Source organism: Lissotriton helveticus, chromosome 1_1, assembly GCF_964261635.1.
Source record: "Lissotriton helveticus chromosome 1_1, aLisHel1.1, whole genome shotgun sequence".
Lineage (NCBI taxonomy): Eukaryota > Metazoa > Chordata > Amphibia > Caudata > Salamandridae > Lissotriton > Lissotriton helveticus.
In genome coordinates, this window is record NC_136057.1 from 986,447,888 (window position 1) to 986,462,769 (window position 14,882).

Genomic DNA, 14,882 nt, shown 5'->3' on the forward strand with positions numbered 1-14,882 from the left:
GCTATTCACGAAATAAATGGCTAAAGCGCGCCGTATTGTGTGTCCTGAGTGTTTGACCCCTTTCTGTTTATGTCTGAAATGAGCTCAATGTCTGTTCGTGGTTTTTCTTGATGTTTTCAGTCTATTAAGCAAAATGTCTAAATGCTTAAAAACTAAAATTTAAATTCACATTCACTAGGAATAAAAAAGCCCCCAAAAACGAAATTGGGTGTTTTGCAAAAAATAAATAAACTTACAGCATTTTCCTTAGATACATTGTATTAGATATTAACAGGCAAACACAGCATCTGAATACATTGGATCTTGCTGTATTGCACACGCATTTTGAAACTTGAAATGTCTTAGTTTTAGTTTTAAATAGACAGCCACCATGCTCATGTTACAAACATTGAGAGACAAGCTAAATAAACAGGAATATTTATTCAGCCAGGACTTTGCCTTCAGTTGCACGGGTGAAACTTTGCATTTCAGAATGTTGTTTTAAAAAGGTTCCAAAACTAAGGTTCATTATTTTGTATTATAGGAAGACATTTCAATTAAGGGTTTTCCTCTCTTTAAGCATTTCTCTAACCATATTCTTGGTTCTATTGCTAAATAATAATTAACCTATGTAATGAAGAAACATTTAAAAAAAAAAGAAACAGTAATAGATGCTGAAACAAGATAAGGCATGTGCAAGGAAACTAAAAAGTTAACGATGTCTTGAACATTGATTGGCAATCTCAGATAAAGATCAATCAGGGAAATTGGCTTTGCGAGGTCAGTTTCTTGCAGTTCATTTCAGAGTAAACCTGGTTAATGTGTACATGAACTGGGGAGGCCAGGCCACCTTGTTCGCCAGGCTACCTTTTGCAGGCCTATGTGGCACAGAGCAAAAAAAGAAAATGAAGTCAGATTCGAGGAATTATAGAACCTTAATATGTGGAACTATAAAAAATTATTGGGTTTATTCAAAATAATTATTAATGAAGCAAAATAATTATTAAAAATAAGCGCTACAAAATTCGTTTTTTACTATTCATGAAGCTTAATACTTATACTGTGACCTCCTAGCATTATAATTTAATTTAAGTTATGTTATACTGCATAATGAGGACATTATCATATGGAATTTCACTTAGCGCAGGCGTACAAAACTAATTTTCTAAGGATTTACATGAGATATGTCTAATGTCCAATCTTTGTAATCTGTAAAGAACATTCTGAGGATGATTAATATGTATCACAATTGTAGGATCTTTATTTTTAAGTGCCCCAAATATCAAAGTCGAATTTGGGTAAAATTTGGGCATTCTTGCCATTTACAATAGCTTTAAAGTGCTTTAGGCTTCAGAAAATGTATACATTTGGGTATAATACAGATTTGCAGGTTGTTCCTATTTGGGGTTGCTTTTAATGGCTCGGTGAGCCAATGTGCCTGGTGCAGAGGTTTGAGTTTAATATCAGGGTGGAAGGTTTTAACTTTAGCTGGGCCTATTGAGACGTTCACCATTTAAGGTTGATGAAATAAGTACCATTGCAACAAGCATTTGTTCTCAATACATTAAAGAAATTAATTCCAAAGGGAAAATATAAAAAAAAGGGTTTCTTTGAAAGTCCCAACATCATGCTAAATGCTCTTCAGAAATGATACATTTGTATCTCTGCTCTGAAAAAAAAATGTCCGCTAGTTGCTTTTATTTGACAAAAAAATGAGGTATTGCATTAAGTCTTAGATAGAAAATAAGACAAAGCTCTTTATTAAAATTTTGAAGGCTACATGCCTAAGTGAGAACGATTTGCCAATTAAGAATTATTTTTCACAATGGAAATTGTGGCACAAAGCTAACATGGAGTGTCAGTGAAACAATTTTACTTTTAGCTTAATGTTGCAAGCTGACTGACAAGATGGTAAAAGTTAAGTAATGAAAATGTATTTTTGTGTTTATTAATGTGTATCATGTTTTGTCTTCTGATTAAAAGTTATAAAGGATATTTGTTTGTTATGAGAAATGTCTCTCTTTTGTGTGTTGTGTATTTTTTTGCTTCTGCCCACAGATCATTCATGGATTGTTCTGGGCGATTTTAAGGCTGACAAGACACGTGAGTTTGGTTGGTTGAAAAGAGATGTGTTTTTGCGTAACTCCTTTGGAAAGGAATATTCATGTGATTTTCATGTTTGTGTATTTGGTCCTATCATGAATTGTTCTTGCTGGTCCTGTATGTCAGAACTGACACAGTAGAGTGTATTGACAGCCGATCACAACTGACTAGTGACCAGCTGTCAAAAGGAGGGTAAGGAAAGGAAAAAGAAAGTGTGAGGAAAGTAAAAGAAAGTGCTTAAAAGAAAGTGTAATTTTGATTTTAAGCCTGACATATTAAGCAGGCCTGAATATTGGGTTTTGGGCTGCAGGTTCACAGTGCATAAAGTGCATGCAATGGTGTTGTGTGTCACCGCTTATTTACATATGCTATTGTACTTTGTCTATGCTTTTTGTGCTTGATATACAGCGCGTATATCTGATGGCTTGGCATGTGTGTGTTTTTTTTAATTATTTTATGCATGTTTTTGTTTTATGTTGCTTCTTTAGATACTATTACAAGTTCACCTGTGTTGTGAAGGGTTCTACATGACGATGTATATCGCTGCACAACAGTTGGGTGAATTTGCGCTGATACTAAATTTAAAAGATATTATTTTTCATGCTGTGAACAAGAGAGACAACACTTCACCAGTGTATGTCAAATTTGGCTATATAGTATTGAAGTAAAATAAAAGAGATATACAGGACCAAAGTGTGTCACCTGCAATTAGTCACGATACTGTCCTCTTCCCTTAAGGAACAGGCAGCCCTAGATTTATGTTTCCTTGATTGGACCTAAGGATGAAATTATAGATTTGTGGCTCTTGCTAAAGGTGACCTAAACTTTTCATTTTTTTTCCCTGAAAAAGGAACTGGAGCATTAGCTGAGATTACCGTATATGGTGTAGCGGCCAGCGGTAGAGCTAACATTTGTGAACTATTTTGACTTTTGTGCATCACCCATACTCTTGGTATTATATCACAAACTTGACTATCACCCGAGTAATTTTTTTGTTCTTCCTATAGATTTTTCTTTTGCCGCTTCTCCCCTGACTGATGTTGCATTTGTGCCTAGTTATTGGGGATTTTAGCTGTGACCTACTCACATTTCCCTTTTCCGTATTCTTTTCACCAGTCAGCTCATTTATTCCTTTTGTATGACCAGACTGGTTTTCAAGAAATTTCTTTAGGCCTACTTTGATGTTTTCCAGTCTAACCGTCAGGGTAGTGATAGACTGGTTAACTGACTCAATACTATAGTAAGATAAGTTTTCCACCTCAATAGGAGACACCTTAAGTTTTTTTGAATATGACAAATTCAATGCCTATTCCAATTTGGTTTTTAGTTCCTTTTTTCTGCTGCTTTAATGTTTGGTGGATCAGATATGTTCTAAATGATGGAAATACCAGGACTCTCTAGTTCTTGGTTTTTGTTTCCACATTTTGATCATTAGCTTTTGTATTGTATAGTCCAACTGATGCACAATTATTAAAGGGAGGTATCTACATGTCCCTGATAATATGTATTATGCGATTTCTCTTTTGAGGTGTTCGAGATAAGGAATTAGGGAACATCTATATTTAATCATTGAGAGAAAAAAATGTGTTTACCCCATTAGACGATGCCACCATATGTGAGGACATCCATTCAGATAGAATTCCCATGTCGCTATCTGCCCTTAGATGGTAGAGGATATGCTCTCACATGGAAACCAATTGAAGAGGCTAGAGGCACTGTTTTGCCTACTGCCTTTGTCTTTGTATTTCCTTTGAGAATGACAGTGTATTCTAGACCAGAAATGTCCCATGACGTATGGCCACTCCTTTAAAGATTGCAGGCCACCAGCTTGCAGTCCCCTTGTTATACAATGAACTGTTTTTGTACTTAATTGAAAGAAACTAACAACTGTGTCACATTTCCTACGTCACTAGGTTCTGCGGGATTAAGTCTTAATAACCTGCGGAACTCACCCACAATCCCATCAGTGACAGCCAGCGTGCCATCAGTGGTATCTCCAAAGTATTGCGCTTGCTTCATCAGAAGGCATTGAACATCAGAAAAGAAGGAGGAGCTGGTTTTGCCACAGAACCAGAGTTTCAGTGCAAAAGAGCGAAAGAATTGAGGCTTCAGTTTTCCACCTGTCATGTGCTGGTAACCTCTGACAGTGTGCAGTCCCTTGAGCCCCTTGGCCTGAGTTTTGGCCACACACCCCCTTTTCTTTGCTCCAACGGAAAGGCAGTGCACCAGAGGATCCAAGATTGGCAAAAGGCACTACATTGTGGTACCTATGATTAAATGAAAGAGCAGCCCGAGCATCCTCTGACACTGAAATGAGAGTGTTGGAGCCTGAAAGTGTTGCTGAGTGTGAAAGTCTGTTGCTCTTTCCCGATTAATAGTACTTGGGTCTGCATGAGATGATCTGTGCCCATGACTAACGAAGAGCACAATATCTGTAGTGCCTGCAACACAGGAAATATTGGTGCACTGCATTGAGACTTTCAAATGAGCTGTGAGTGTTTGCCAGGAGGGCACTCCAACGGATACTGAGAAGCACCATTTTTATAAAAGGCCTAAATGAAGAGGCCCATGCGGAAGAAAACAACAGAAGCAGATTTGATGGACAATAGAAGCCTGCCAGAGAGGCTTGGACGGACTCTGGGTATTTCCCGTGCGATTGCATAGAATGGGTGTTTGGAGACTGATTCTTATTGTTTTACTGGCATTGTCAATAGTCACTGAAATAACTAGGAGCCCTGAAAATGTTTGCAAAATAATTTTAGGATTTGCTTTTGCCTAGGGTTGTGAAAAAAATGATAAACCTATTTGTAATAGTGGTCATTACTTTCTTTTGCTATCTGAATGTTAAATGCTTTGTTCTCTTTGTATTCCTGCTGATAGTTTATATATACCTGTTTGTATAAAATGAGTAGAATGCTCACCTAGCAAAGAATTAGGATTTGCCTGTGTAATGGCAAAAGGAGGCTCCGAGGTTCTTTAATTTTGACTCCATCTTACATTTGTCGTCAGTTTGTGTTGCCTTTACACAGGCTGCTCTATTCATGAAGTGTCTCTGCCCTTTGGACTGCAACGTGTTGAAAACCCCCTCTGTCCTTGTTTTGAAAACCAATCTCAGACACCAGCTGGCCTAACTGCATACAGACATGTTCTGCCATTACTGATTGACCTATAGGTGCTGTAATTTATTGACTTATGGGTTGGGCAGAAACACACGTAAGGGGGACGTTCTGGTTACATGATGCCTTGTTCTGAATGTTTTCCGATTGGCTAATATTTTGCAGATCTTGTATGTCCATATTAGGTATTTTGCATGCTTGCAAAAGCTAGGACTGCCCCTTACTTTTGTGCTGAGTTTGTAACGCTAAGCATATAAAAGGCCTCTGTGTTCTGTACTCTTTAGACTGCCTCATTCAGTTGCAAAAGCTCCTGCGTGACGTAGTCTCACTTAATTAAGTTTAATAAAGATGTCTTTTCATATTTCAGCTTCTGTGCCAAGTTCTTTGTATTAGTGAGACCCCTGAGATTGAAGACTGAAGTTCTTCACTTATGTTTATTGTATAGATGTATGCCAAACCTACCTCATATCACTTTGTAAAGCTCACTATATAGCTTTATACCTAACCCATCTCTCATATTGTTGATTGGTTTTGCCATTTAAAATGTATATCTAATCCTACCTAATGTAACTGTAAAGCGCTCTGATACCTAAGGGTCACGTTCGCGCTATACTAAAAACTCTCTAAATAAATATATTATAATGCTCACTTTGTGCATGTGTATCTGTTTTTAAGTTGTGCCATTGTCGAATATACGTCCTCAGTGTCGATTCTCTGTGGTGTCTCAGTTCTGATGTTGGAATCCAATTGTGGGAGTGAGAAATTGATAAATACCCACACTTCTAGTAGCTCTCCATTGATTATGCGTAGCTCTGCAAAGTGAAATTAACACAAATATAAATAAATGAAATGTCCTCAATCAGACAAATGAAATCAATTAACCTATTTATATGAGCAAAACCATGAAGCAACAGTTACCTGAACTTGGGCTCGATTAGGCATTAAATAAAATAGATACAACCTGAAACTGCAATATAGCCGGTGTTTACATATAGGGATAGCGAAGCAGAATCACGCGAGGATCTGAGGGTCAGTCCGCGATATGCTGAAAGATTAAGTAAATGTCACGGTTAACGTGATATTAAAAGGAAAAAGGGGGCAAATGAGAAATTCTGGAATATCGGTAGAGATTAGGTCATAAGTAAAAGCCAGCAGGGTAAACTTACCTCAAGTTAAAACGCACAGGATGTGTCTCACGACGCCATGTTAAAGGCGAAGGGATTCTGTGAGATTTTAAAGACGGCAGGCTTATCACGTGATCTCGAATTACGTGCATGCACGGCAATAGAGCTAAAAAACAGACTGGATGACTAAAAAGGTTCAGAGGGATTCGTATTTCTGGTAAATGTTGATCGAGTTATAATTGAGGCTATATTAATACCTATCATTAATATAGCCTCAATTATAACTCTATCACACTGAGTTCTTCATATCATGTTGTCGCTGGTATGATGAGTTGTTAAATTAATTGAACCGTATGACTGCCTAGGGATTTTGCTTTCAATTATATTTTATATTAACACATTGGCTCCAGGTCGGCCACCTCTTTAAGTGAAATATATTGAGTGAAATCTCATGAATATTCTTTGTACATCTTCTCCAGTTTTGAGAAGAGTGTAATTTCACACTTGTTGCAACTGTTTGCTTGAGCTAGATCTGCAGTATAGATGGTAAACAAAAAATAAGATATTTCAACAACATAGGAAATCCAGCTGTTTTCTGAAGTTCACCTATCCCTCCCCTGCGATTGGACATTAACTGAGCAAAGATTTACAGATTAGTGAATTTCGTTCACTGCAGTGGAACGCCTTGGGAGTGCGCAGGAAGCGGTTACTAATTCTCACCCGATAGATCTTTTTGGTTGACTGAGAAACAAAAGAAAGTCACCTTTCAAATTAACAATTTTAAGATTGTATAACCCAGTTGGTCACAGAGTAAGGACTAGGAATCTGTACCTAAAGTTAAGTGGCTTTATTACAAGATAATAATCATTCCAGTAAATGCAACAACGAAGGACATGAAATAAATTTAAAGAAGCATGACCAGAAAACTAAGGCATCAAAGTATATTCCAACTCAATACCATGAAGCTTAAAATAATGACAGTCAAAAAATACGCCATCCAAGAATTTGGAATTGGTGTTCTATTAGGAAGCTCCACTCCTCCTTCCCAAACATGAATAGATTCTAAAGTCATCTAGTCTAGCTCTAAATCGAGGATCATTTGAAATAAAAAGGTCTCAGGGAAGGTTAAATGCAGGAAGGTGACAGCATAGCGAATATTTCAGTAGAAATCTTCTAAAAAGGGAAATCAGTGTTTGGCATGAAGTTACTCACTATCAAGGACAGAAGGAATCAAAGAGGTCTGTTCCTCTCAAAATCGAGAAGGATCGCTCTAACTTCTAACAGTGTGAACACTAATTAAAGAACACAGGTACCTCGTCATCGGCCTTATCTTGCACCACTCCTCCAAGGACCAATGGTGGTCAACTCCACAAGTACAATTGCAACATATTCAGACTTTCCCATCCCGCAGAACTTGGATAGCCTCAACAACCTTGAGTTTCACTCCGTTCTTGTTACAGGACGAATAGGTTGCTTTTACTGCTCATTAAACCGTCCCCTCTCGCCAAGATTTCGCTTCTCAGCATTCACTATCTCTAATACACAAGAATGCTCCTTTCTCTAGCTACAAAACCTTGAGGACACACATAAAGAGGAGAGAACACAGAGAGCAAGCAAAATACATTTCATGTTAAAAAATAAGGCCTACTCATGCTAACTTTAAGCTTTTTCAATGTGCACTTCAAATACATGATTATATGTGCATGTATAACTTCAAAATAAATGCAACAAGAATAAAGGCACGCATGGTAACATATGTAATGAACTTTCAAAGAATGCAATAAGACAGACATAGGTCTAAATATAAATGAGATGATTTAACTAAACATTAATATGTACATGTTTATGAGTCTCTAGATTTCTATAGTGAATACACTTCAGGGGAACATTTGAATGCTTCACTTCACGTTAATAACGTTAAGGCACACAGAGTACATAGTGCTAAGTGAACATAAATGTTGTGCTTTGTTGACGTGTGTGGGCAGAGCTTAAATTGAACTGCTTCAGCCTCCTGTGTACAGTGCCAGCAAGGAGTTCAGTCCTGCCCAGTGCATGAGTTATGCCATTGGTGGTTGCAGATGATCAGCCACACCACTTTATTTTGACAAATGGGTCTTATTTTGCATGATGAAACAAGAACTGTATGAGCTATATGAAGAAACAAGAAAGGTAAGGTGACCAAAAAAAGAGGCATGATATCGAATGGAGACTAGATAGCCATGGCAATTGGCAGCAGCAATGCAGTATGTATAGAGCACCAATGGTGGGCTTGAATAAAAAAACTGCAGTTGCAGCACTTGTTTTGCCACACAGCTTCAGATTGCTGTCCTTTTACATGAAGTTTATGTGCAGGGAGCAATAGACTAGGGGCCTTATTTAAGGTGTACGTATATCCTGTCAACCGTATTTCAACTGCCATAGGTTATAATGCACTTGTTATATGGATGACGAAACATCTGTCACGTTTGTGCTGGAGTATCCTGTCCCCCAAACTCTAAATCAGGCCCTATGTCAACGGGGAACAGAATGGAGCTGCAGAACTGCACTGAGAAACTGATAGTATGAGCTACCCAGCAGTGTGTATAAGAGATCTGTAGCCATTTCTCTTTAAGTGAGCACTGTAAGCCCTACTTGCAGACTTTATTTCTGCCACATTTTTTGGTCTCACTGATGTCTTAAGCAGTTGAAGAGCTGCAGCACCTCAGGCGCTGGTAAATGATTGCCTGTCACTGGAATTTTCAAAGCATGTGGAGAGTTTTTGCTGGGCATGTGCTGATTTTTGCTGGAAATATCCCACTAGACATATCTAAAGTAAACAGCAGACCATAACACAATAGCATACAAAGAGCAGCATAGCAAGAGAAAACATAAAAGGGGACACCAAAACAGAACAGAATGCAGCACAGCAATCAGACTACAACATAATGAAATGATATTGCAATAATGCAGCACAAAACAACGGAAAACATCACCACAACAAACGTGAAAAACATGTTCTTGTCACCTATTGCTAAAGCTTGGAGCAAGCAATGTGTTTATTTATCACCATGGACATGAAATAGCACCAATCGGAAATGCTTTGTGATCCGACCCCTGGTGCACAGTTGTTAAACCACGAGATTAAAAGGACTGCACATTACTGGTGTGAATTATGGGCACATTTGTTTACAAAACTATTCTTTTCGTTGATTATATCGTAACCAATGTCTCTGCAAACTGACTTTCTATACTTTAAACTGTGAGGACAGCTGCATTAGCCCTTATTGCCTTTGCTTATCTTTCATTTACAGATGAATGTAGAATTCACAATGCTTCTTTGTGAGCACATTATGGCGCTACTACAGAGCGCATTGAAATTTGATTCTGGACTTAAATATAGAAAGTGAGTAGGTAAATAGGAAAAAGGCCAGATAATTCGAAATGAACGGCTTAAAAGAAATTGTCAGCTGAAAAACGTTTTATGAAATAACAAAGGTGAAGCAAACATTTAGAAGACAGGGGCACTGAGCCCACTGTATAGCACTGCATGTGATGTGAGACGTTTAGAAAATGGCATAGGTCTGCATTATGAACTTTTTAGAGCTGGCTACCTGTCTGTCTTCATAGCACCATGAGACCAGGAGACTGATTTAAGTGAAGTGTTTTCACCCATGTCTATGACACACCACAGATAACTGGGAAAACTGCCCGACCGAACGGCAAAGATAATACAGCCCTTGTAAGACAATCCGGGAATAATATTCACAGCACCCTCTTTGGATACAGACGCCAGTCTACGCCTAGACCAAAACTGTCCTTGCACAATTCTAGGGCCTTTTTCCGCAGTGCATACCGTCTTTCTTTATGTGGTATTTTGGGGACTTAGGTGAGAGTTGTAGCATGTTTTTTTATATTCTAACTCCATTGGATTTGGATGGAAAGGTGTGACCATCAGGCAGAGTTGACCATGGACATTGCCAAACAAGGAACATTCCGGAATGCGTACTGTTAGTGAATGTTAGAGATGCGGGGCAGTGTAACGAGAATGTTTTTTTCTTTCACTGGATGGCCCTTTTATGAATTTTCAATCGTTCAAACTAGACAACAATTAATAGCATTATTCTATACTTAATATCCTCTGTTACGCACCTGGAACCATCAGGTGGCTCTTTTTATAAGTATAAGAAGCAGAGATATAATTTAGGTGCGGGCTGGTGGGTTTTACACGTGTATAGGGTGGGAAGTTAACTAAGTTATCATTCATTATTAATTTATTATACATTATTTAATTGATTATTAATTATGTAAATTGTGTAATAACTTTATATTTTAGTTATATGTTAGGTGTGGAATGTTAGATTTGTATGGATATAAGGTGGGAAGTTAAGTAATAATTAATTGACAAATTAATTATATTTTATCATTACTTTTGTAAGTAATATTTACGTACATAATGTAATACACATTTATTTTAGTTACATTTTAGTTGTGGGTAGCTAGGCTGGTAGTGCTGTAGGGTGGATGTTAATTATGTAATAATTAATTAAGAAATAGTTATTAATTGATGATTCATTAGTTAATTGATAATCAGTTATGCAAATTGTGTTCTACTTATTTTTGTAAGTCATATTTTAGGTATGAGCTGCTGGGTTTTTTGGAGTGTAGTGTGGTAAGTTAATTAAGCAATAAATAAATAATGTATTGTAATTGATAACTATGTATTAAACTATTTAATAATCATGTACATTTTTTATTCTTTTTACTATATATATATGTGTGTGTGTGTGTGTGTATATATCATGAAACAGTTAAAAAATAAAGCGATCACTCAGAGTTGTATTCCTCATCAGCAGATGGTTTAATTAGTTACACATTTCGCGTGCAAGGCAAGCTTGTTCACACACTGTATTCTGGGTATTGGCTGTCATACAAATAGAGTGAAAACATAAGCATAGGACTGTGATGGATGGATCCTTCTACACATTACTATGTCAGCCATTTTGGAGTGGTAGAAAGTGCCTAGTGACTTAACAAAACTTTATTGTTCCACTCTTTCAATTTTAATGAAACCTCTGTTATTGCGATATCTTCACAGAAAACTCCTAAGTATGGAGTTGTTATTCACACAACCTAAAATAAAACATAACATTAATATGAGACTGAACCAAGTAAGGTCATCACTCTTGATTTTCAACAGTTAATGATTTGCACAAGTAAAGACAACTTAATCAAATCCAGAATTTCATGTGTTTCATCAGTTCCAATATTACAAAACAACACATTGGATATCGAAACAAAGTGTTAGTTATACATATCAGTCCATGATATAAAAACTTGGTATGTCTAATCAGTCTGTGTCTGCCACTTTGTTTCTACATGGCAAGTGCCAATACAGATAAGCCCCTGTAGCATCCCAAGGAAATACATGACATAGTGCCGGTATTGAGTTTGGTGAGGGGCACAGAGTACACCAATAAACACCAAAACTTCAATAGGAGGAAATCGCTGCATAGTGCCAATGTTGGATACATGTCAGGTGGGCTCTAGCAACATATTTGGCTGGCGCTCCCTGTTTTCTGCCTGTGCCTAGAGCCGAGGTGGGGCGGGGTGGGGGTGATTTAGCGAGAGTGTGGGACCAGATTACCTGAGGTTCCTCCTGCAATGTAAATGTGCATATGGAAAAGAAGAGGCTACTATCTAACACTCTAGTTGGCGACTGCACAGACCCATTTCTAAACCAAAATGCCACGACACAAAAAAGAGGGGGGTTTCCATCAAGTGACCGTAAAGCAGTGAAGTTATTCCCCGTGGGTCTTCCTAACCTGTAAGAGCAATGGAATAAAATTAATTGGACAATTATATTTCATAAGAATATAAGAGATTTCTTATCTGTCCAGTGATGCCCTCCACCCTAGTGATGATGAAGAAAAGGTTGGGGGAAGAAGAAGTACTGTTTGCTTGAGGCAGAATTCTCTAAATTGACCCCTTCCTTTTCTCCTGTGATCAAAAAGAGAAGAGTACCATGAGTGTTCTCACAGTATTGGTTAAGATCCATCATAAAACATTACATAGAGTACATACTAACAGAGTACTACAATAGCACTGTATCAAAGTATCATATATCTAAGAAACTGCAGAAGTCAGCAGTTTCTACCACAATCTATGCCATACAATGTTGGACAGAGCAATTCAACACATGGGCAACAGATAACCAATACCAATAACAGAGGAAATTCATAAAAGCAGTAAGCATGCGACAACGGACTATTTTTACACTTAGGATATGGCACAAAAAACTATTCATGAAGATGATCATTAATTTCCTCATCTTGATTAAGTCCGTCTGGACTTATGGTTTGCATATTAATGTTGTGCCACAACTCTCTCTTCTGCGTAGCTGTAACGCTCTATTTCCTCCCATGTGGTTCTGCACTATCTGTTCTATGGTGTAGTATGTGAGGAGGTAATTATTGGAGAGGCGGTATTCAGCAAAGTGCCTAGCCACTGGGTAGTGAGAGTCCTAGTTGCTGATAGCTCTCATATGTTCAAGGACCCTCCTTTTGGTGGCCAGTGAAGTGCTGCATACATATTGCAATTGCATGGACACCCTAAAACATAGATTGTGAAAGTGGTGCCGCAAGTAAAGAATTGAATGATGTTTCTCTCTCCTGTTGGTGTTTAATAATGTTTCTTCATGGTGCTGTTGCGGCAAGCCTTACAATGGCCGCAGGGGAAAAACCCCTGCAGGCCAGAGTGTGGCTCGCCTCGTGCCTTAGTGATATCTCCTTTCACTAGCCAAGCTCTGAGGTTCTTACGTTTCTTATATGTAATGTAAGGTGTCGCTGGAAGATTCTGGCCTATAACAGAATCACTCGCTAAGATGTTCCAGTTTTGATTCAGAATCTTCGATATTTTTCTGGACTCTGGGTGGTTTAGTCTCTAGAGTTTCTTCCCTTCTAATCTTGATGACCTTTTCTTTCGCTTTTTTGAGCACCCACATGGGGTACCGTATTTTCTGGCGTAAAAGGCGACTGGGCGTATAAGACGACCCACTACTTTTCCTTTAAAATATAGGGTTTGGGCTATATTCGCTTGCTCATAAAATTACCCCGGCGTATAAGACGACCCCCGACTTTTGAAAAGAAGGGTTAAAAAGTTGTCTTATATGCCAGAAAATACGGTATCCTCTTTCCCTGAATCTAATAAGCATGTGTTTTTGTTCTGTAAGGAAGTACTCTTGGTTCCTCCAGTTTCTCCTTGCTTTCAGCTGTTCCCCAAATGGAATGCTCCATTTCAAAGTTTCTGGGTGGCTGCTGAGAGCATGGAGAAGACTGTTCCCAGCTGTGGCTTTTCTAGGGAGCTTGGTGTTAAGTTGATTGTTTTTAACTTCAACCATGACATCAAGAAATTCAATTTGTGTTCTACTCATGGTATATGTGAGTTTGAGGCTAAAGGTATTGTCATTGAGTTTTTCAATGACATTCCTATCACTCTCCTCGCTCCCTTTCCATATCACAAACAGGTCATCTATATACCTGTACCATTGGACCACTTTGTTCTCTATGTTGTTAGTGATGAGATTTCTTGAACTTCCTCATCCCAAACTCCTGAGAACTTATTGGGAAAGCTAGGGGCAAAACAAGTCCCCATTGCTGTGCTGAGGACTTGCTTGTGCACTGTACCATTAAAGATAAACATGTTGTTACAAAGAAAAAATGTCCTAAGTTCCAATAACATTTCTGTATGTTCTTGGTAGCAGATCCTTCAGGTGTTAAGGAAGTACTGGCAGCATTATATGCCTAAAGAATTATCGATAAGGGTGTAGAGTGAATTGCCGTCCATAGTAATGAGGAGATAGACTTTCTCCCATGTGGTGTTACTGATTTTTCCTAGAAAGTCCTTTGTGTCTTTGATATAGGACAGTAAGGACATCACATATCCCCTCAGGAAGTGGTCAATGTATTTAGAGATGGGTTCGGAGAAACAACCGATGGATGAGACGATAGGTCTTCCCGGTGGTGAAGTGGCATTCTTGTGGACCTTTGGCAATAGGTAAAATATAGGTGTTCTCGGGTAGTCACATTTCAAGTAGCAGTACACTTCCCATTGGAGGATACCAAGGTCTCTCCAAGTGGCAAGAATGCTCCATATATTGGTAATGCTATCATTATATTCCTGCAGATTGGTTTTTACATAAAACCTAGTATCTCCATGTTGCCTTTCTGCTTCTGCAATATAAGCTGCCCTGTCCCATAGCACAATGTTTCCTCCTTTGTTAGCGTGGCGAATGATGATGTTGTCATCATCTGACAGGGATTTTATCATTCCCCATTGTTCTTTGGTGAAATTGTGCGGGGAGTTTGATTTCCTGTTTCTGATTCTGAAATTGTATCAGATCTTTAGTTGTTGTTTCATGAAAGGCATCTATGTTGTCATGTGGCAGGAGTGGAATAAAGACAAATTTTGGTTTGAAGTTGGCCATGGCTGGTTGATCAGTCCTAAGTCTATCATTTTCTTCAATGGGATCTAGCCCCGTTTTGGTATAGAGGTCCCGCATGGCTATTAGGGTGTCCCTGTCTTT